Source organism: Mytilus galloprovincialis, chromosome 10 (genome assembly GCF_965363235.1).
Source record: "Mytilus galloprovincialis chromosome 10, xbMytGall1.hap1.1, whole genome shotgun sequence".
Taxonomy (NCBI): Eukaryota; Metazoa; Mollusca; class Bivalvia; order Mytilida; family Mytilidae; genus Mytilus; species Mytilus galloprovincialis.
In genome coordinates, this window is record NC_134847.1 from 35,436,824 (window position 1) to 35,462,910 (window position 26,087).

The 26,087-nt window shown below is 32.1% G+C and overlaps 3 long non-coding RNA genes across 3 annotated transcripts in view; 1 reads left to right on the top strand and 2 right to left on the bottom strand.

The window, feature by feature from the left end:
- The window catches only part of LOC143047462 (uncharacterized), a 233,588-nt gene that overhangs the window by 127,953 nt on the left and 79,548 nt on the right, over nt 1–26,087 (bottom strand). The window lies entirely within an intron of this gene.
- LOC143047461 (uncharacterized) overlaps nt 1–26,087 on the bottom strand; it is a 54,008-nt gene that overhangs the window by 11,193 nt on the left and 16,728 nt on the right. The gene's annotated exons all lie outside the window — the stretch shown is intronic.
- LOC143049109 (uncharacterized) lies at nt 14,014–16,610 on the top strand. The gene is made up of 3 exons (XR_012970067.1): nt 14,014–14,246; nt 15,232–15,459; nt 16,301–16,610. It is a non-coding gene; the product is annotated as an uncharacterized LOC143049109 (long non-coding RNA).

Here is a 26,087-nt window from a genome sequence, read left to right on the forward strand (position 1 = left end):
GTAAACGGGCGTTTACTAGTAAACGCGAAATTTAAAGTTAACTAACGAAATATGTGCACGCCGCGTTAACTTGCGTTTACTTTATGTAATGCTTGGTCTGCACCCAACTGTATATTAAATTATCAATTTGAATATGACGCATGCTAATTCTAACATATATAGTGCAACTTGATGTCGTATATTCAGAAGTGATCAGGGTAAAATAACGTTTTTGCAAAAGAGTTTTAGTTTATTATTTAGTTTGGTCATAAAAAAAATATATTCTTCACAGGATGCAGTTGCAGACAAGATGTAACAACGGACGGTAGGACGTATGAAAGGGTCCAAATCGCTTGATTCAGCACGCAATATACATGTATATTTTTTTCTTTTAGTAGTGAGGTTGCTCTCTGCCAGATTTGTTTTTGATGGTTTTGTGCATCAATTGTTTTTTACTTTTTCGTATAATTTCTCATGTTGTCATGCCGGACCTAATAAGCTTACTATTTTTTCTGGATGGTTGTACGGTTAAAAATGTACCTATATGCGTGACTATTTTTTTCATTGAGTTACGCCTTCCAATTAATAATCGTAATGCGTCTATCTTTGTTGTAATGTAAGACTATTGTTTTAGAAAAAGCAGAAAGTTTGGTACCATCAAAACGTTTAATCCCGGTGCAATTGTTTGCACCTGTCCTAAGTCAGGAATCTGATACTCATACCACATCTTCCTATTTCTATCTATAGTAATTTACACATTTTGCTATAGACTCTGGTAGATTGATGTCTTATTTGCAATCACTCAAGTTATTCTCATGTTTAAAGTTAAAAGGAAAGATGCAATATTGCTTAAAACTTACTAGATGTCAAGATAAAACGATATTCGATATTGTAAATATAACGAAATTTGATGAGACTGTCATCGAAGTGAGAGGTTTAGCGCTTTAAAACCAGGTTTAATCCACCATTTTCTACATTTGAAAATGCCTGTTTCAAGTCAGGAATATGACAGTTCTTGTCCATTCGTTTTTTATGTGTTTTGTCATTTGATTTTGCCATGTGCTTATGGACTTTCCGATTAGATTTTCCTCTGAGTTCAGTGTTTTTGTGATGTTCCTTTTTTCGACCGTGTTAATTTGGTGTATGTTTAAGGTAGCAAATACAAATCGGGGATGGTCGATTGATCATATGAGGCTTTAAGCTGATATGTAGTAATTATATGATCATAATGACTGTCTACTGTTTGAAAATATCGAATATATATCCTTAAATATAGAATTAGACTTATCACCGAGTGTGTTTTTCCATGAACAACATAACATGATCAGGATATGCCTACCCTTTTATAATTAGAATGTTGTATTTTGGGTTCGTGTCTCTCTGTCATCAGATTTTTTTTAAGTAATTGTTGTTTTTAAATACTGTTGTTTGGTGTTTAGTCGTTAGTTGAAATGGTGTCGTCATTTTTTCATCAATTAACTTGAATATATCTTTGGAAAAATACTGCGTTTTATTGATAGTTCATTGTTAACAGTGTGGATTCACATGATGGTTAATACTTGCACAACAGGAAACGCTACCATTACCAGCACAACATTCCTCGCTCTTATTGGAGTCTATAATTATAAGATTTCATTTGTTTACATTGATATGTCTGTACTTATTGGATTTACCAAACTGAACAATACTGAACACCAACAATCTACTTTCGACGTACTCTACAATGTTACTATAAAAAAAATAATGAAAGTATCAAAAGTCACGACCAAACGGCCGAAAATGATAAATATTGTAAAAGTTGAAATAAGAAATAAAACTTGATTTATAGTTGGAGATATTTATTTTAGTGAGACAGTAACACACACAGAGGTGATCCTGCTTAAGAAGTGGCGCTTGCCACATTGTAAATGTAAAAAGTAAATCTGATAAGACAAAGAATATCATAACCTAACTATTTTCTTTAGGTAAATACATGAGGTTTTCAATAGAAAACTGTAACAAATCTAATTTAAGCACATATAGTTAAATTTAAGTCTAAGGATTGGAAATTAACAAAAAAAAAAAATAAATGCAAACAAAAAGTAAATAATATTTTAACATTTTACAGAGTAAATGTTCACCAAAATAAATATGCGCTTTTATGCTGTTATTATTCACTGTAGGGTCTATTGTAATTAACTTCCTCGTAATGAAAAGAAGATCCCAATACCAACAACTATGATCATCAAATTGGTAAAACACATGGATCCATCTCCCTTAACGCCTGGAAATAAAAGTTTAAACTACAGATAATTATATTATGTTCTATGTCACTGGTACTTTATTTTACCGTAGTTTAAATTTCATAAATATATCAAGTTGTTATAAATTCAGGTAAAACATATGAACTCTGAAGGGAGACTTTTTACGTTTACGGAAAAGGCTTCTAATGCTGTTCATGCATATCCTTCATGCAAATCAATACTTGATTAAATGTTTAATCAGAAAAAGAACCCAATCGGAAAATTTATAGGTTAGTCTGGTATCTTATGCCATTATTGTGGTGGTGAATTAACACAAATACATTTGGAATTGTGTACTCCGTGCTCTTCAACTTTGTTTTTGTTGCCTTGTTTTCATTTTTGATCCAAGAGTCACTAGTTGATCTGTTGTGGACGAAACGCGTCTCTGGCATACACAGTCTTAATATAAGTATCCTTGCTGATTTTATAAGATGCATCGTGTGTGTCAACTAATTCGTGTTGGTGACCATGACCCTAATAAAACGTCGACTTCAGTCGTTCTTTTTCATTGGTCTTTAGGGACAGTTTTTATGTACGGAGCATATTCCTAATAATGAAGCCTGTATCCTATAAATATACACGTGCGTTCTTATAACTTTAAATATATAAATGCTATACTAGTGAATAATACTCTACATGTACATGTATATCAGTACAAAATTTATTCAGTCGGAAACAGCGAGCAATACGTACGCATTTTAATATCTATAACAAAGAAGATGTGGTATGATACAACTCTCCAAAAGAGTCCAAATGACACAGAAATTAACAACTACATGTCAGCGTACAGCCTTCAACAATGCGCAAACGACATGCCGCATAGTCAACTATAAAGGGCCCCATAATGACAAATGTAAAATAATTCATACGAGATACTTACGGACTAATTTATGTATAAAACATAAACGAAAAACAAATATAACATATTCAATCAAACCAACAAAAAACAGAACCAATGAACTGCTATGAAAACAGACGACAGCATACATAGAAACTATTTGATAACTGATTTTTTTTCATAAAAAAATGTGAATTAAAATTTACAATCGGGAATGCCAGGAGTTTTATTCCCTATTTGATTCAACGTGGCTTCCCTAAAGGAAAATCTTTAATGACCTGAAACATTTGTATCTTCTTTATAATTTTTATCATGTTTATAGAAGCTAATTGTACTTAACAATCCAATCGGTGATCAACGGAGACCTTGTGACAACACAACTACAAGTATTGTACATAATTATTACATTTCGTTGCGATGACATATGCAAATTTACTTCTAATGATCAAGTATTTCTTCCTGGGAAAAACACGTTTGCTTTGTAAAAGCAGAAAACAAAATTATTGGCAATAATATGTATCAGTCACCAGTGATTATATCGATATGAATCACGGTTGCAAAGTTTTTATTGCCTATGTATATACATGATATACACGTGCGTTCAAAATAACCTTAATAGTCTTGTATTATTTTAATTTTAGTTTCTTGTGTACAATTTGGAAATTAGTATGGCGTTCATTATCACTGGACTAGTATATATTTGTTTAGGGGCCAGCTGAAGGACGCCTCCGGGTGCGGGAATTTCTCGCTACATTGAAGACCTGTTGGTGACCCTCTGTTGTTGTTTTTTTATTTGGTCGGGTTGTTGTCTCTTTGACACATTCCCCATTTCCATTCTCAATTTTATTAAATATATAAACGCTATAAAAGTGAATGCTACTTTATATAGATATAAAAGATGTGGTATGAGTGCCAATGAGACAACTCTCCATCAATATAAAACTACTACAATCAGAAGCGGCGCACAATACGTTCGCATTTTTTGTACTTTGTAAACGTTTAATCAGTGATCAATAAGACCGGTATTGTGGTCATTTTTATAAACTTCCTGTTTACAAAACTTTGAATTTTACGAAAAACTAAGGATTTTCTTATCCCAGGCATAGATTACCTTAGCCGTATTTGGCACCACTTTTTGGAATTTGGGATCCTCAATGCTCTTCAACTTTGTTCTTGTTTGGCTTTATACATATTTTGATCTGAGCGTCACTGATGATTCTGATGTAGACGAAACGCGCGTCTGGCGTACTAAATAATTATAATCCTGGTACCTTTGATAACTATTGTACATGACGTTGACATTTTGTTGCAGTGACATATTCAAATTTACCTCTACACTGTTCTACTTATCAGGTATTTTCTTGTTAGAAAACACTTTTGCTCTGTAATAAACCTAATGATAAGATTCAATTAACAATATGAATGTGGCGCATGCTTTTTCTAACATATTTAGTGCAACTAGATGTCGTTTATTAAGAAGTGATAAGGATAAACTAACGTCTTTTAGAAAGAGTTTTAAAAGATAACTTAGTTTGGTCATAAACCACAATTCTTCACAGGATGCAGATGCAGACAAGACGTACCAACGGACGGTAAGGACGGTTGGACGTTTGAAACGGTGCCTAACTCGCTTTATACTGCACGCGATATACATGTATATTCTGTTTCGTTTATTAGTGAGGTAGCTCTCTGTCAAATTTGTTTTTCGTTGATTGTTTTATGCATCAATTGTTTTTTTTTATGTTTTCGTATCATTTCTCGTGTTGTCATGCCGGACCTAAATAGCTTACAATTTTTTGTGGAAGGTTGTACGGTTACAAAGAACCTATATGCGTTATTTCATTTTTTCGTTGAGTTAAGCCTTTCAATTGATGTTTATAATATGTCTTTCTATGTTGTAATGTAATTACTATTATTTCAGAAAATGGAGAACGTTTGGTATCATTAAAACGTTTAATTCCGCTGCAATTGTTTTCACCTATCCTAAGTCAAGAATCTGATTTTCAGTGGTTGTCGTCTGTTTGTGTGGTTCATAAGTTTTTCTTCTTTCTTGTTTTTATATAGATTAGACCGTTGGTTTTCCTGTTTGAATAGTGTTACCCTATTATAGCTTGTTATTCGGTGTGAGACAAGGCTTCGTGTTGAAGGTCGTACCTTGACCTATTATGGTTTACTTTTTAAGTTCTTACTTGGTTGGAGTGTGTTGTCTCATTGGCACTCATACCACATCTTCCTTTATCTACCTTTAGTATTTTACACATTTGTCTATAGACTCTAGTAGATAGATGTCCTATTAGCAATCCCTCAAGTTATTCTCTTTTTTTAAGGTTAAAAAGAAAGATCATATATTGCTCAACACTTAGAAACGATGTTCGACCGTATTAATTTGGTGTATATTAAAGGTAAAAAATAAATATCGGGGAATGTCGATTGATCACATGAGGCTTTTAGCTGATATGTAGTAGTTATATGATCATAATGACTGTCTACTGTTTGAAAACATCGAATGTATAAATTATCCTTGAATATAGAAAAAACAATTATTCTATTCGTTTGTAATTTTGTTTAGAGTCTTACTCATACTAATATAACAGCGTTGGATGCATTGAGGAATCGATCGAGCCGAAAGTCCGTTGATATGTATTTTCATATAAAATATGTTAATAGTTAATTTGACGTGAATTTAAGCAACTATAGATGGTAACCGTTCGAACTTCAACGATGAACGTAATACAAAGTTGATGAGCATTACGCACAAAACAAATCTGAAATCTACGGCAATTTATTACTGGGGTGAATAATCGTAAGTGTTTCGTAGTTTTATATATTTCAAAATTTGATGATAAGCACATCTGAAGAATAGGAAAATATCAAGGATAATTCGAGTCAAATTGTAAAAAAATTCAAACACGACTAATAACCAAACAAAAAACGTATGATAAACATGATAAAGACATACCACTGAATGACAGGCTCTGAATTCTGTCATCAAACGAGAAAATAAATCTAGATTACGTACTATTTTTATTTGTCCCATACCACACACAATGTGAACAATTTAATCGTTCAAACAGAGTTGTTTGAATTATTTTGAAATTTCGGTTTGAGATGAGCTTTATAACATTTATCAAATGCTAAGCTTTTTTCTGATATCTTTAAAATAAGAATGTTGCGATTTTTTTTTTTCGGATCTAAAAATGGTATTTGTTGCTAACAATTATATCGAGAAATGGTTGAAAAAATCAGCAAGAATGATTAGAAGTGGCGAGTTTTTCAGTCGTTAGCATTTATAAATCTATACACACACATTTCTTTACTATTTATTTTCGTAAATTCATTCAGTAGTAAAAGAACACATTGATATCTTAAAATCTACGAGTTTAATTTCTCTCTCAGTTATCAACATAATTACGACAAAAGTCGACATTTATTACAATTTGTTTGTTCGTCTGTTCTCGTTATAAAAAAATCGGTTATCTCTGTTTTGAAGTATACGTGTCGTCTACTCGAGTTTCACCGTGTCTCCTTTAATGAAGTCAAGGGTATAAGATAACACCTCGCATTTTTAATATATGTAACAAATCATTTATTATCACTCGACCTGTTGCGGGCTATTGAGAGATAAGATAAAATAATCATTTCAATAGTTCCTTGTATTTTTTCGTGCGACTCATTAAAATATAACATGAAATTAAACAAGGTGTCACATTTTAATTGCAAAACGATATAGATTTCTATTTTACGTTTTGTGGATTTTTTCGTTTTTATGTTTTGTGCTCACTTCCTATATGTAATGAGTGGTAGGGATGAGCCGCTGGAATAGGTCACTATTTCATGCTTCGTGATATATAAAGGGTGAGAAATTCAGATTACGTATATCAATAGGTTGATATTATCACTTGCTAGATTAAACCATAACAATCTGAAAAAAATCAAATGTCCGTATTTATTTTTGATGCGGTTAAACCACAGTCGTAAATGCTTCAGCTATTTGTCAAACCAATTAAACTCTATTTATTCAATGTGGTATTTCCACTGAGGATAGTTATAGATGCAATAAATCCGATCATTTTGACATTTGCACCTAATTAACATTAAGGTTTGGATACATGAAACACATTACCAATTATTTGAAGAAATTCCATATGAATTTAATAAATTATTATTGTATTGTATTATTGTATGAAAGTGTCAGCGTCCTTCAAGAGGGGACAACTGATGTAACTGTTTATCAGTTTTTAATCAATGTTAAACTCAGTAAAAGTGATACTCTGTGGAGTATTACTATATTTATCTGACAAAAAATATTTTATTGTCCTAATTTTGAAATTGCAATTTCTTCATAATTAAAGATATAAAAGGCAAATAAAGAAAAGTGTTTAAGATGTAACGAATTTATTGGAAAAGCAAAGCGTGATTATTGCAACTGCGTTGCTTCTTAACAAGAACGTGATAATGATCGGGACCTCCAATTTTTTTTTATATACTAATGTACTAAAGATGAAAAATATCAAAACATATCTATAGATAGTTATCAAAAGTACCAGGATTATAATTTAGTACGCCAGACGCGCGTTTTGTCTACACAAGACTCATCAGTGACGCTCATATCAAAATAGTTACAAAGCCAAACAAGTACAAAGTTGAAGAGCATTGAGGATCCAAATTTCAAAAACATTGTGCCAAATTTGATTTTTGTCAATTAATATATGACAAGGTATATAGTTTTGATAAACAAAATATATGAAAAGGGTGGGACACTTGATGTCTCAGCTGCCCACCCCTAGCAAAACAAGTTTGAAGTGCCTCCCGCACACCCGAGGTTTTGTGCATTGCCCTGACTTTGTTAGTTGCCATGACGTACTTATTTATTTCATGCGACCTGTAATACAGCAGTTTTCTTTGGCTGGTGTCTTCTATTATTGTTGTAGTATGAATGAATTGTGTCATTTTGTGTCGTACCTGAGTCTTTTATAGCATACTATACAGCATGGGTTAAAATTTTGTTCATTGTTGGAGGCTATGTGATTTTCTGTATGTGTTTTACCTTTGTGCATTAGGTGTTATTTGTTGTTTTGTCAATCATGCTATATGTGCTTAATGTAATACTGAATGGAGAATATACTATAACATTATCTGTTGCTACAATAACATACCGTTATCATTTGCAGTTACATTGAATAACAATGTTTCACAGCTTGCATCTAAGCATCCTTGTGATGATAGAATCTTGAAAGAAAACCCGCCTATGTTGCCATTGAGATCGCCCGTTTGTGTCATTTCTTTTAACTCGTTTATAGTAGTGTTAAGATTGGATGGTACAGTTGTGTTTTTGACGTCTAGATCATAAACATTTCGGTCAGTTAGAAAGATATTGATATACGTTTCGCTGGAAGCAGAAATGTTTAAACTAATTTCAGAGTCAGAAAACCAAAGAACCCCGTTTTCCTGCCAGTGAAGTGTGTACGCCATGGAATCTACAAAATCATTTAAAATGTTCATTTTATCATCCGAATTTGATCGTCGGCGCCTACCAAAAATAAAGAAATATTTCAACTTCAGTTTAACTAAGCGAACGGGTCCATCAAAACTAAAACTTGGAAGAAAAGACACAGTGCATTGTTTTAAAGTTTCGAACATGCTTCTGATTGTACGAAGTGACGAATCGATCGAGGTTTTTAGGCTGGATTGGATTGTCCAAAATACAGAGAAGTAATCTGATGCATCTAAATTGCAAACGGAAATTGAAGGAGACTCTGGAATTGGTTTAACATAACATGGCATGTGAGAATCAAACGCTATTCTCTTCACATCCTCACATGTGAAAGGTAAGTAAGGACGGAGAGTTTGCACTAAGGAAACTTGAAGACATTTTCTGACGGCATCTATCCACTGTTGTCCGTCCTGTGAAAAATCTTGATAATTTTGTGAATACAAATCACAAAATTTTGTAGCAAACGCCATTGCATAGTCGTCTTCTGTTCCGCTGCATTTAAACTTTCTCTCTAAACAGTCTCGATACCAAGAGCAGTCTGCTCCTGAAGGACTGTAACATCGCGAGGGTAAGGTTAAATTAGACTCTGTATATTCCTGGCCATTTTCACATTTGCAATCATCATATACTGGTCCGGACTCCACGTCATGAAGTTCTAACATGCATTGATAATAACAGTATGTTCTTGTCCTATCTCTGCAATGATATTTTCCTCCCGACTTTTCTTGCATATATACATTTGTAATACATGTTCCCCACTGATACTCTTTATAATACGAAGAATCTAGAAAACATTCAGTTACTCCACTCGGACCAGTATCGCGATCACAATTCCCGTCTACAACACGTCCACATGACAGGAAAAGTATATAATAGAAATATGCTTGCGTAAACATGTTAAACAAAGTTACTTGATGATCATTGACAGCCGAGCCAGTCTACAAATAACATAAATATTCAGAATTCAAACTTAAATTTATCTTGTTGAAAAATCCGAAAAGATAACCTATGACAAATCATGAATATGATAACGCTTTATCAAAAGAAAACTAAAGTAAACACATAATTGTTTTTGTATTACAAATTTACGCGTCTTACGTTAAAACATACATTCAAAGATGACGTAGCATTGTTATTGCATGTACAATTTTTTGTATATTTCTAGCTAAACGTTTATCACCGAATGCGTTCGATATTGGTTCATTTTAAATATTCCGAAGAAAAATTATTTGAATGACTTGTAACGTCCTCTCTTAGTGCGTTAAATCAAGAATGCTATGTTATGGTCTTGTGTTTAACGAAAGTAATGGTTGGCCTATTATTCTTCATACATGTACCCAACTTCTTATTTTTATAGTATACTATTTTAATTCTGGATGTAACGTGTCTTCTGATTGACTTACGTTGTTTGGGATCAACTCATAGACATAATTTATTCATTGAGTCATCAACGTTTTTTTCATGATTTACTTCTGATAAAAATGGAATTAGGAATTAAACTATATGGAATGACTTTAATATTTTTCTGCATATTCGAAATATACGGGTTGATCTGTGTGCACCACATTTTTGATGTTATTTCTCCATAGACAGAAACCATATTCATGTTTCGTCATATCCGACATCATGAAATGCATATTATGAACGGTACATGTTTGCAATGGTTTTGTTCAGCTGAACAGTTCAAAGTTGTAACTAAAGAATCCAAAGAACCTGTGTCGGTACCCTTTATCTTCATTCCCTAAACAAGGTCAATTTGTTTTAGTAAAAATCATTCGTAAAGGTGAATAACACTATCATGACAATTTTAGTCATGTTAGAATATTTAAAGATATCATCCTGCCTATTATTTACCTTTTTGAAAATTCTATTTAACTACAACAAAAAATCGACACAACATGAATACAAAATTTAAAAAAGTAATATTTTGTAATTCCGGCTTTGTTGGCGTGGTCACCGTACACATTTTAGAAATTTTATACCATAATGATGATTGTGGCTAAGTTTGGTTTTATTTGGCTTGTTGTTTAAAAAGTGAACATGTTTTCTAAAATATTAATCTTAAAAGAGGAAATGGTAAAATTTGTCTTTAAAGGTCAATGACTCCGGATCCAATACAGAGTCGTCTGACGATTTCTGCCATGTGAAATTTGTGTGTATATCTTATCTGTCTGATTATTTGTCCTTATAAAGTTTATCATTATGGTTTTTAATATAATAGGCAAATATGAATAAAAGTAATAGATAAAGTCAACATCCGCGGAAAATAAATCTTTCAAGAAGTCATCTGACAGTTTTGACATGAACGGACAGCTGAAATCATCTCTTTTGTCGTAAAGTTTTGTTTTCAATCGACCCTCATTGTCTATTTCTAGATGTAAGTCAAGATATGATGCCGACTTAATTGTATCTGTCGTATCCTTTATCTCTAGTTCAATGGGATAGATGCATTCGACATAGTCACCAAATTTTGAATTGTTTAGTGAGAGAACATCATCTATATAGCGGAAAAAGAGTTAAAGGATATTGCTAACTTCTTATCTTTCTTTCTAAGAAGTTCCTGTATGAAATCAGCCTCATAATAATAACGAAACAAGTCGGCAGGAAGAGGGGCACAATTCGTTCCCATTGGAATGCCGAAAGTCTGTTTAAATAACACGAAGATAATACCTACCCATGTTAAAACTACAATAAAGTATTGCTTGCATTAATTATTTGGATTCTGATAAGGAAAGTTTAGCTAATATCTATGTCCGAGGTATAGAAGTGTACAGCGTTTGCGTAAGCTCTTCCATGAACCTCCCCTTTTTGTTTGTAAAAAAGCAAACGACTGGCAATGTGATTTTTCAGAGGGAGGAGTTTGAGTGGACAGCCAGCATGAACGGCTGTCGTATCTAGGTCAAATATGTCAATTTTCATTTGCAACACATCGCAGTGACAAGAAATGAATTAGTAACAACATGTGAATCATTTAATAGTTTGGTATTTTTTTTAAAATAATGAAATATATATTAAATGCATGTCAATTTGATAAAATTTATTATTCTACAGTAGTTAATAAACGCATGTGCAAACAAATGTTATTAGATGTAGAGCATGGGTTTATGCACAAAGCGAAAGAAGCACGTCATATAAGAATAATAGATAAAATTAAGTAATACATATTTACCGTATGTTTCATTTTAAGCAATGTTTGCTCTTTTGGTGGAAAGGTAGGGTTATCATACACGTTGTCAAACTATATACCCTTAAAAATGGGTGTGGTAAAGCTGTTCAAGTTTGTAGCGGAGTCTATTTTTTTAAGTGTTAAATTATTTTGTCCAAAGAACAAAAACAAAATGGACGTTAGCTAATTTATTAGAAAATATTGAAATTACGCTTCAAACGTTTAAAACGTCTTACGAGATTACCTTCACGAGTAACCCTAAAAAAACAAAAAAAAAAAACCCTAAAAATATGTAAGAACAGAAATACGCGACGAGCAATAAGACATTAGGGAACAATGAATTGTTTGATTGTTTAACAGACAGTTAAAAAAGTGTATGTTGTAAAAAAATCAGTACCGAGATAAAGATTTCTAGGTTGATGAAACCTGCGGGGAATAAAACCACATCCAGTAGTGGAATATATCCGGTGCTATAAAAATGAATTTCAAATTAACCTTAAGTGTACCAATATAACGCTTCCAAAGTTCGTCTCTAAATTAGAACGGCATACAACCATGAACAAGATGTATAAGAACAATACAGGCGAAGATAAAAATGGACATAAATATTCAATATTAGCTTTACCTGAAGGAACTAAGATCATGCATTTCAAGTTAAAAGTATCCAAGTGAACAGATGATTCAAGACTTAATTATTTTCGTGAGTTTGGTCAAGGGATACTCACCAATCATCTATGATACCCAATCGTTTATGATTAAAACAAATGAACGTTATAATTAACACGACAAGTTGCACTTGTGCATGAACTTATGAGATACTTTGAACGTTTGAAGGCTGCAAATCAAAATTGATAAAACGATGAGCTTCGATTATTTACATGACAAGCATGATATCACTATTGTCGTGTTCATTATTTTAAATGAAGCTTGTCCGTTGTGTTTAGGAGGAAGCTGACTATATTCCGTTTTTCTTGTCATGAATGTGTCTTTCAAACTTATATTTGTTATGTATTGCCATTTTGTACCTTTTATTTCAAACAAAATTTATTTGAAAATTATCACAAAAACTATTAGACACAAGATAATTATGTTGAATATCTACATTTTATTTTCCAATTGCGAAATTTAAAATCTTAATAAATATTTGTTATCATTGATCCATTTGCGTTACACTTACTTCTATTATATCAAACATACTGTGACATGTGTGATGATCTCGAAATGATATGTTTCAATTCGATCAACATAAAGATAATGGGAATAGAATGTCATTTGGAAATACATGAAATTATAAAATGGTTTTGTTCAAATAACTTTAGTAACGGTTCAACTGCATACAATTCTATTAAAATTGAAACATGCTACATAATTAAGCGTTGATAAACAGTGTGATTTTCATATATTTATTTACTCATATCTTTCAAATACACTTATTACAAATACACAAAGAATTGGAAATATATATTTTTCTATAAGATAAAAAGTATCTATATATCTATCTTCTTACATAATTGACAATTGGTTATGTTCCGTGATATAAAACAACTTTCGGTTTCGGTATTAGACGGACAAAACGACGTTATTCATTTTGTAAAATGTATCATATGATATGTTATTTGTCATCTATTATCATTTCAAATAAAGACATGACGTAATGACTATAATTCTTATATATATATATATATATATATATAAACAAAATGGCGAATATATCGAACGAAAAATTGGATGAATACTACTTAAAACTACTAAGGAAAACTGAGTACATGACTAAAGAAAATATGCACTACTTTTCGCATTGTACTCATTTATCAACAAAGAGAAAAATCTGTGACAGTGGCAAATTACTTGGAAATAGCACAGATATGCCACTTAGAGCACCACTTGCAGGCAACAAACGTTTAAAAGGAGTATGGTTTGAACTACAACCAAGACAGTTACCAAAATATTCACCTTGTGGAACTAAAAGATTAATCATTCCAGCTGATAAATTGATGTTACATATGTGCACAAAGAATTCAAATGGATGCGTGAAAGAGGGATGAAAGATACCAAAGGGACAGTTAAACTCATAAATCTAAAACAAACTGACAACGCCATGGCTAAAAATGAAAAAGACAAACAGAAAAACAATAGTACACATGACACAACATAGAAAACTAAAGAATAAACAACACGAACCCCACCAAAAACTAGGGTGATCTCAGGTGCTCCGGAAGGGTAAGCAGATATGCACATCAATATTCTGACGACAACAACGACGAAGACGAAGACGAAGACGATTATGATGATAATATTAATGAAAATAATGATGAAATTTTGACAAAGATATGAATGATAAGAATGACACACCCTTAATCCGTAGTGAACACCATTTGAATTTAGCACATGGTTTGCACGTTAAAGCTAAACAAATGAACGAACTTCACGGATTACATGAAACATTAGAAAATAAGCAAGACACATGTATTGCAGAAGAGCTAACAGGTATTATACATGTTATAGGTAAATTGAAATGTAAGATAATAATAATCGTTATCAAATTGATCAATATATTAAGAGTTGAATAGTGCATGTCCATTATGCAATAAGGGCAAACTAAAAACATCAAAAAAAGAGACAATCAATCTCCTTTAGTTCTTGAAATAAATTCTCAAAATTGTTACAAAAGATATCGACAACGATTATAAATCCATTCACACGTTTTTATGTATTCAAATTGATTTTACATTATATGACAATATTAATTGTTTAGCTGAAATATGAACCGCTTACCTTTTATGTTAATCATGTATATTGTATACACATTTAAATTTATATTGTAAATGATTCACATTTCATCAATATGAGATTTTATTTTGTTGAACGGATTTTTTAAGTAAGTAAATGTGAATTTTTATTACAGACACGTAACATATATTACAGTTAGTTTATTAAGTAATTCAATTTGTTAAAAAATAGGTCATTAATTTTCTTAATTTAATTGGTTCATACTTTGCATGTTGAGGTCTGCCATAGCTTACTATACGGTATGGATTTTTGTCATTGTTTTAGACCCATAATATCGTACATTGACTTCTACAACTTTAATAGATAGTTGTCATATAGGCAATCATACCAATTATCTTTAATTTTAAAGGATAAGTAAGGTTTGTGTTTATCAATATGCAGGTTTATGACTACTCGGTGTTGCATTTTGGATTGTTATTTTTGTTTATTGGGCCCCGTTTTTTATAATTGTGTTATATCTTTGTCATACTTTAACTTATAATTTCGGTTTGTTCTGATGAAATAGGGACATAGAATAACTTTAACTTCAAATAACTAGCTAAATTTATATGACTGAATTGTAAGAAAAATAGTTTAAAAGGTTTATTCTCATTATCAGTTATTTTCCTCAAATTAATGCAGTTGAAATTCATTTTTTGTTTAACATTTCTAATTAGTTTCTTTTCCTGTCATACTCGTATAGTTGAAGAAACTAACGTCAGTCTAGGAGTAGATAACAGTCATACCGGAAGCCTTCCATTGTGTAAAGAAGATATTATCGAAGGGTCAAAGGGGCAGATAGAACATATGACAAATGAAGACATTGCTTTGGAGACGAAAAAAGAATTCAAATTGCGCCCAAACCATGACGAAATACTGATGTTGAAGTTTGAACAAAAAGGGTATCATAATGCAGAAAATAGCGAGGAAGGTAAACAAAAGACGGTAACATGTGATCATGCAAACGTTTTTTTTTACAGACATGACAGCATACAGGAAAGCAATGGATATCCGATAAATAAGTTAAGATTGCACAAAATCATTATTCAAAAAGCGAAACACTGGCAGGTTATCAAAGACAGTAGTCAGCACTTCGGTGTTGACATGATTATCAATTATATGGTCATTTTTATAAATTTTCTGTAGCAAAACTTTGAATTTTCGAAAAACTAAGGATTTTCTTATCCCTAGAATAGATTACCTTAGTCGTATTTGGCACATTTTTTTTGAATTTTGGGTCATCAATGCTCTTCAACTTTGTGCTTGTTTGGCTTTATAACTTTTTTGATCTGAGGGTCACTGATAAGTCTTATGTGGTCAAAGCGCGCGTCTTGCGTAAAGAAATTATTATCCTGGTACCTTTGATAACTAATTATACAAAGGTTAAAACTTCATAGGTGATTAGATGGCGTCTGGACATGAATACACACAAAACGATGATACATATTATGACCCATGCCTTGTACATTGTTTATCTAAGACTTTTTTTATAATTTGGATTTGGATGTACGTTTTAATACACTGTACATGTTGAATATTATAAATCAAATTACTGAACATTAATTTGACAATCAATGCTTCTTTTAGAGAATACAAATTGAAAAAATGATAATGAAAACGATAAAAAAAATCCATTCCTATAAAACCACAATCAGAATTAACAAATGGATATTTAGTTGATAATTATTAGACATGAAGTAAGTTTTGTTTATCGAATTAAAAACATTATCTTGACCTATTTAACTCGACATATTTTTATTCTTTGATTTCAGATAAACGTGGTGGTGATATTTGTGTCTCAGAGAAGCAACTGATGTAGCTAAAACAGAATCATCAATAAAAGAATCGGAAAAAAATATTGCAAAATTTGAACCTTAATCCAGAACGAGTTGACATGCTTAAAGTCCAACCGAACACAATAAAAAAAAGTGAAAAAAGGACAGTGTAATATTATAGATAGCTTCAAATGTAACAAAAAGATTCCCCTCAATCTAAGATATAAGCGTGAAGATTTTTTAAGGGACGATTTAGAGTTCAGAAAAGCTTCTTTTGAGTATAATCTGCCAGCAGCTATGTCAAAAAGTGAAGAAAACACAGAACTTCCAATTCTTTTCTTTGAAAGTGCCTACATCTACAACAGTGGACAGTATGCTCGTTTTGTACTAGTCCGATCAAACGATTGTGCTCTGGATTGGTGCAAATCAAATTTAAAAGCTCTGGATATTTTACACAATCCATTTTTCCAATACAATCCGACAAAAAGGGAAGTTAAATCATTCACAAAGTCAAACAACGGAAGGAAACTCTTCTTTCTTGATTTCTTAATAGTAGGAAATATTAATTTACAAATGTTCAGTCCGTTACCTCACTGGAGTAAGGTTACAAAAGTAAGAAGAGCTGGACTGGAACCCATCATTGGGATTCTGCAAAAAAAAAGAAATGAACATACAATGTAGCTACCTTCTGTGTTCCGTTCAATATGTATGACACTGTGGGAATGAGAGCTTTCGATTGCAACATTATACAATATTCCATTCATTCATTTTTATAATATACACAAGTAATATGCTAAAGTATATCAAAACGACATCTTTATGAATTTAGTTATCGCTGTTTTCTTTCGGTGTAGACATAAGCAGATTTTCTAATTATTCTTCCTTTTGCAAGAAAATATAGCAACATCAAATAATAATAAACGTTTTTTTAGGTAAAGATTTAAACCAAATTTAAGTATTTTGGTTCAACACATTTTTGGAAAATACTGCACACAGCTATGTAATTATGAACGTTAAACAAAAAACTACAAAAAAAAATATGAATAAAAGGACAGTGCGTGGGGTTAAAGTGAATGAAACAGCACTCCTCCGACATAAAACCCAGAGACATACATAAGCCCAATACTGTCTATAAAAGTCGACAGTAAGTATCAAATATGAAAATAATATTTCCGATCCAGGAAGGACAAAAAACTTCAAGAAATATATAGATCCAACGACTTTGAACTAGTTACATGATTAAACATGTTAAGCATGTTAAGAGTTTCTATACATGTTAGCTGTTTCAAGTGCAAAATATGACTGAATGAAACATTAAAATAGTAATATATTTGTGTTGCCAAAACAACAAAACATACGTTGGATCGTTTTTGTTATTGAACTGTATGCAGTAACTGCTGTTATCTTATAGTGTCTATGTATGTTGCATTGTCGTTAGTTTTGTTGCACTTCAGTGTTTTGGTTGTTTCGAGATTTTCCTCTTATAGTGGATGTGTTTCCCTCGGTATTAGCGGATTTGCTACTCTAAATCGATATATATGACTTTTAAAAAGCGGTATACTACTGTGGTCTTTATAGGTCAATCTTTTAAGTTAATTTAGATGTATCCCGCCATATGGATTGCAAAACTAACTTTTAAATTGCGGTTTCCTATATTCCTGTGGGAGACTTTTCATCCAAACTTTTAAAAAGATATGCGTTTTTTTTTTATATTATCATGACTGATTTTTAAATAATTTTTTTACGTTTCAGTCAACGTATGATTGTGAAGAGCAAAATTCAAACTTAAAAGTGGAATTCAATTCATGTGAAAGACTTTTTATCAAAACTTTAAAATGTGGCTTACCTAATGTAAGGACTGTGTTACTACAAATAGATGTTTTACGTAAATTATGGGAGATAATTAAGACGGTATTTTTTTTTAATTGAAGGTAAACTGACCTAATTTGTTTTGTTGCAAGAAATTTTTTTATAAATGATTGTTTTGCACAGCCTGTAGATTTAAAAAAGCTCCGTTTTCTATACTTTTTGTTATCTTTTTTAAAAACAAAATGATTTCAGCTTGATTTTAGCAAAGTATGAAAGAAATTCTCTCGATTTTACAGTACCCTCTCCAAATTTACCACACTTAATGCTTTTCATTCTCATTTTGATAATATCAACCGAATGATGAAGGCATTGTGCGATAAACCCCTGTTGGGAAACTTGCATATGTTTTGCTCTAAAAATAAAGATTTTACAGAATGTAAAACGATAAATTTTTTGTTTGGAGGGTGGACTGGGTTTATCTAGTATTTCTACCGTTTTCTGGCCGACTTACTTTATATTTTAAGTCATCAGGTATAGTCGTATTTTTCCAAATGTAATTTCCCGTAAATTTTTCAGATATAGTTGTGAGGTTTTTTGTTAATGCGATTAACATGCATTATGTGTCTAATTGAGTATCACGATAAAATAAACTCTCATTCTGATATCTGATACATATAACTGTATGATGACTTCCCTGAAACTGTAATAGTTAATTTAGTAGTTCAGTACATTCTGCGATTACAATAAACGCACGCAACTATATCTGAATTAACGGTAGTTGCATAGATACCAAGAAGTAGAAGTCATTTCTACACAGAACCTCTCAATATAATTCTTCTGAATGTTTCGTTTTCAATTTTGTTTTCGTTTTTAAATCGGTATTTTGTCATATTTTTTGTCAGAAGAGCTTCCGAAATGACATTGTTGCTGAATATCACTTTGCATGATCATCTGGTTGGTGGTCACAAACAGAAACATATTATTAGATGTCACGGAGAAATAACTTCGATGATTGTTTGAAAATAATTGGTTCGTAGTTTCCGTGAAAATTGTCAAAACGTAATTTCATTATGTATTATGTGTATAGTATGGTTCCCTCCGGTGCAATATACAGTTCCTCTGGTAAGATCCAAACTGATAACTGACAGAAAATCAGTAAAGCTAGTAAGATGATAACGTCTGTCAATCAATAGTTTATTAATGATAGTCTTCTCTTTTTTGTTTTTTTTTTTAGATATTATTTTAAAAATATGTGTGCGTTTTAGGTTGTAAAATGTCAAATTCAATATATAGCTTCTTTTTAAATTCATTTAAGTTTTCATGAAACTGAGTATGTTTTTGTTACATTTATAATCCTGGTACCTTTGATAACTAATTACCAGCAAGTTTGATAAAGATAACTTTAGGGCAAATGATTGTTGAGTGAATTTTGTTGTGTGTAATGTAGGTTATTCAGTTTGAATGGTTAAAGGGTTGTCTGTTGGTTTTTTTTTTCTTTCTTTTATAGTCATGACATTGTCAGTTTATATTTCGTTTTATGACTTTGCATGTTCCTTTTGTATCTTTCGCCCTTTTTTTTAACGACATATTATTTGCACTCAAACAAAGTCTCCTTATAATAACTTGTTTTCTTATCTACTATCAATAGACATGTTCACAGTAACAATGACTAAGTCTCCTTATTTACCCTTAAACCAAGTCCTTTCGTAAGGACAATCATACAGCGCCTTTTAATCATATTGATTCTTTTTATCATGGTTTCGATATGTTACTATCAATGAGGCCACACATACTTATTAACGATACTGTCATATCTCCTTGTTGAAAATCAAACCACATCTCACTATTTATATATTTTCAACGATATACAACATCTCATAATTGACAAACATACCACATCTTCTTGTTTAAAATCGTACCACATCTCATTATTGAAAATCGTCCAACATCTTCTGATTGACAATTATACCACATCTCACTATTGAAAAGCATACTATATCTTCTTATTGAATATCACACCACATCTCATTATTTACAATCGTGATCGCATCGATTTATTAACACTCATAGAACGTCGCCTTATTTACACTCATATTACGTCGTTTTATTGACAATCATAGAACGTCGTCTTGTTGACAATCATAGCACGTCGTTTTGTTGACAAACATAGAACGTCGTCTTGTTGACAATCATAGAACGTCGTCTTGGTGACAATCATAGCACGTCGTCTTATTGACAATCATAGCACGTCGTCTTATTGACATTCATAGCACGTCGTCTTATTGACATTCATAGCACGTCGTCTTGTTGACAACCATGATCTCATCTACTTATAACAATCATACAACGTATCTGAGGCAAATTCATTCTTTTTTACTTTTTTGATATTGGGTAACTATCTTATATTCGTAATACCGGCATTTTCTTTTATCCAAATGGAAAAGTGTTCATTTCGTCTACAGGCTTTTTTCCTATATTTGTGGACCTCTAGTCCTTGTTCATTCATACTGAACTGTGTTTTTTAGCGTTTAACAAACTTCTTCATATTAACCGTTTCTTTTCTTTCTAGTTGTCTGACATCTCCTTTTATTCATATAAAACTGTCATTGACATTTTTTTCAATGGGTTGCTGTCTCAAATATGTATAACAGACATCTTATATTATCTATATGGAACTGTCCTTTGATCAATTTTATAGATGGGTTGCTGTCACATATAAGTAACCCCGAAGTCATCTTTCAATTTATTCAAATTGAACTGTTTTTGGAAGGGTTAACCGTTAATAAATACAAATATTAACAGATATCTTTAAATTTTCTGAAAACATCTCACAAACCATGTTTAACCAAGTTGATTTTTGTTATCCTGTCATAAATCAGAAGCCTCTGGCCTTTGTTAATCTTATGTTGATTTTTTAGTTTTAGTTCATTTAAATGTTTTGAAGTTAATTGTTATATCTATTTTCACTAATCTTGTACCTTTTTATGTTAAGGGGCCAGCTGAAGCCAGCCTCTGGGTTCGTGATTTTCACTCCGTGTTAAGGAAAACATTAACCCCTAAAAACACTGGAGGCTCCTCAAGATCATTTGGATCAACAAAATGTTGAATACGGTAAGCCGAATTCTGGGGAAAAAAATCAACCTTCGTATTATTCAATATCATACAAAATGGTTTCAAAAGATGAATTAGCAATTAACAGTTTATTGGTAGACATGTCATAATGCAGAGCCCATAGGTCCCTCAGTCCATCTTCTCTTGTTAGGAGTTGTTTGCAGCGCTGTCCATCATGAGAGATAACGACCACATTGTGAGTATTATACCCAGCGACATACAAGTTACCATCACTGTCTACAGAGATACCTTATGGTGTCAGCAGAACACTATTATCGCAGAACGTCCACATAATGTTATCATGGAAATCACAACAGGTTACACTGTGATTGTTATGGTGCGTATAGAATAGTCTGTCATCGAATATTTGAACGTACGTCAATCGTGTGAGTTTTGGAATTGATTACATTGGTAATGGTTTCGTCATTTAGACTAATCATCTGTATTCCTTTCTTCCCACCACAATACATCAAATGTCCATCTTTGAAAACTACTCCATAAATGTTTTAATCAACTTTTATCGATTTCTTCATTTTTTGCTTCTTTAAGTCGATTATATTTATCTTGTTTAAACTGCCAGAAGTAACAGCAATAGAATCATCACCAATAAGTACCACATACAACGTTGGACCAATTGTCTTTACTTTAAAATATTTTGGAATTGTCAAACTTGAGTACTGTTATTGTATCGTCGTTATAAGATAATACCATCCTACAACCAGGAAGCATTGAACAGTTTCGGACATATGACAACACTATATTGATACGTTTCTGTAATGTCAATGTCAGATTTTCGAAATCTCTGGTTGGAGGAGTAACCATAATCTGGGCTTGTTTGTTCTTCTGTTTCTTAACGAAAAAATCACATGAATCAGAACTGACATTAAATTCTCCAAATTTCTGCACGTTGGCTGTTATTTGCTGTAAAGATTCGTTAATCTGACATAAAATATTGACTTGGTTTGTTGAGTCACTTGTGGTAATCGATTGATTAAATTTTTGAGAAAATATAAGTATTGTATTATGCTACGACTTGGTAAAAAATGTAGCCTCGCAACAGGTCCTCTCCAGACCTATAATCTATTGATGATTGGGTTCTCCAACCTGTCCGCAGTTTGACGTGATTCCATTGCATTTAATTTCCCTATTCCTGTTGCACGTGGATGTATATTTATTCATCTAGCACGTATTTACTCCTTCACATGGCTCTTTTCTTCTGGGTGGGAGAATTACAGGTGACCATATCAATATATAAACAAATTGCTTCCCTGAGCGCAGCGGGTTGCGATCGCAGATGTCAAACCCTGAAAAGTAGGGCCAAAATGGACACAATATTCACGCTTGATTCATGCTTTATTTCGGATTGTAATTAGATTTTCGACACATAATAGGTATCTGACACAGAATTACTGTAGTCAAAGAACTTCAAATTGATTATATGATTTGAATTTATATTCATAGTTTTGCTTTAGTGCAATACACTATGCTGTTGCGAATTGACCCCCCCCCCCCCAAAAAAAAAAGAAAATACTATGCTGTTGATTAGTAGCTCAAAAAAATTTTTTTTTTTTAGAAATTTTCTTTTATTTTCTGAAATCTAAAATGAAAAATATGTCCCTCTCCATTATTTTTCACCTCCCTCTTTCCCTTATTCCAAAAAATCAATATTCCCTCAAGATATGGTCAGTTCCTCAATTCGAATATTTCTAATGGAGTTTGCAACCAAAATCACTCATCTAAATACATCATAAAGTCTTAAAATATAAATGACATACATAGTCATGGCTGACATTAATATCAATTTATAGTAACTGCTGAGAATAAATTAACAGATAATATCCTCAGGACAATCATAATTTACAAGCAGTGTTATGGAGGTAACCAAACAATGTTCTTTAAAATAGATTTGGATTACCTCCCTTACACTGCTTTTAAATTGTCTCAATTGTCCTTTAACCAGAAAAGCCCTTGTTTTCTCCTTTTTTGTCCATAACTCCTAAATGGCATGGTTTGAGCCATAACCCCCTAAAGACAATCCTTACAATTCCGTAGTAGTATGGAAACTTGTGGAATTATGTCAGAGAGATGCATACACTTTAACACAAGTGATTGTCTAGACACTACAAAATGCTTATTTAGGCCGTTTGTTTCCCCCTAATACCTCAACAGTGGGGACCATTACCGCCGAAATCCATCACAACCTTCCTTTAGTGGTTATAAGCATTGTGTTAAAATTTTATTGATTTCTATTTACTTATATTAAAGTTATTATCCGGAAACCATCTGTCTTTGGCCGACGCTGACGACGACGACGCCGACGACAACATGGAAGCAATATACGACCTCCTAAATGATAATGAAACCACATATCCTTATTGACAATCAAGCCACATCTCCTTATTGATAAGGAAATCGCATATCCTTATTGACAATCGTGATTGCCTCTCCGTGATATCAATCATAACCATATTTTCTTAAGGACAATGATACAGCGCTTTTTATTCATATTGATTCTTTATATCATGTTTTCATTAAGCCATATCTAGTCATTAAGAATCCTGCTATATCTTCTTATTTGCAATCAAACCACATCTTACTATTTAGATATTTTCAATCATACAACACTCATTATTGACAATCATACCTCATCTTCTTATTGAAAATCATACCACGTTAACAAATTAAATGGACATTCACATGACGTCGCCTTATTGACAATCATACCACATCTCACTATTGACCATAATACGACATCTCCTTATTGAAAAACATATCACATCGTCTTATTGAAAATCTTACCAAGTTTCAGCATTGACATTCATATCACGTCACCTTATTTCAATCATACAACACTCATTATTGACAATCATACATCATCTTCTTATTGAAAATCATACCACGTTAACAAATTAAATGGACATTCACATGGCGTCGCCTTATTGACAATCATACCACATTTCACTATTGACCATAATACGACATCTCCTTATTGAAAAACATACCACATCTTCTTATTGAAAATCTTACCAAGTATTGACATTCATATCATGTCACCTTATTGACAATCATACTGCATCTCAATATTGAAAATAAAAGTAATCTTCTTATTGACAATCATACTACATCTCTTTATTGAAAATCATATCACATCTTCTATAGACATTCATATCACATCTCATTATTGACAATCATACAACATTTTCTAATAGACAATCGTACCGCATCTTTCTATTGACAATAATACCACCTCTTCTCTTTGAAACTCATAGTACGTCGTCTTATTGACAAATCTCCTTATTGATAATTATGACCGAATATCCTTAATTGACAATCAGGACCGAATCTCCTTATTGACAATCAGTCCGAAACTCCTTATTGACAATCATGTCCAAATCTACTTATTGACAATCATGACCGAATTTCCTTATTGACAATCATGATCAAATCTCCTTATTGACAATCAGGTCCAAATCTCCTTATTGATAACCATGACCAAATTACCTTATTGACAATCATGACCGAATCTCTTTATTGACAATAATGTCTAAAGCTCCTTATTGATAATCATTACCGAATTTCCTTATTGACAATCATGTCCGAATCTCCTTATTGATAATCACAAAAACGTATTTAATGCGTATTGATTATTTTTCTTATTTTACATTGCCTAACTGCCTCATATACGCACTACCAACATCTTCTTTATCTTCCTTATTGCCAAATATGTCCAAATCTCCTTATTGACAATCATGCCCGAATCTCCTTATTGACAATCATGTCCGAATCTTCTTATTGATAATCATGTCCGAAGCTCCGTATTGACAATCATGACCGACAATCCCTCTTGATATCATACAACGTAGTTAGGTATTGATTAGTTTTATAATTTTGACATTGCCTAACTGCCTCATGTACGTAATACCAACATCTTCTTTACTTAAATTGAAAGTCTCATGTTAATTTTGTCATTAGTGTGATGTCTCGTATACGTGTAACGCATTTCCTTGTTTATTTTTACTGAACTGTCTTTTTAACAGACATCTTCAAATTAAGGGGGAAGAACTGGTATATGGGAGACAACTTTTACACATGTATTGAAAGTCGTTAGTGTGTTTTAACATAGCAGTAAATTAAACAGTGATCAATCATTTATGTTGTTTACATTTGGCTGTGAGAATGATGCAGCCAGATCCAGTAAGCTGTACATGTTTGACACAACCAAACATTAAACTTAAGAACATCTTCTTCAATGATATGAATGAGAAGGTAGAAAATTATCATTCTTACATAAAACGCGTAAAAAAAAACCCACCAATGAACTGAGTCTGAGGAGTTCTGAAGCAACTATACTGACTAAAAGACCTTGTGGTATCATATAGAAAAAAATCTTGGAAGTTTTTGGAAATTCGATTTGAACATAGTCATACGAATTAAGAAGGCTCGCGGGTATAAGATTTTTAGAAAAAATTTAAACATTCATTTTTCATTACAAATTTTATTTATTGCCTTAAGTAGTTGTTACTTTATCTTATGGTGAAAAAATCATCCCAAAAAATCAATTCGTGTTGGCCCCAGGTGACTTTAAAATGTAGATATCATTAAAAACGCTCCAAATTACCTCCCTTTGGTGCAAAAATGACATTTTTTTGGCATTAAAATTGAAATATCTTTTTTAACTCATCGGTGACCTATATTTTTATTGTTGTTTTCGAATAAGCTGTACATAAACTAAATAATTGTAAACTTTAAGCGATTTCTGTAATTTAGTTCTTTTTTTCATTTGTTTTTATTTCGATATTACCGCTATTTCCCCTATTAGTTCAACAGAAAAAAATGACATTAACAAAAATGTATGCTTCTTTCG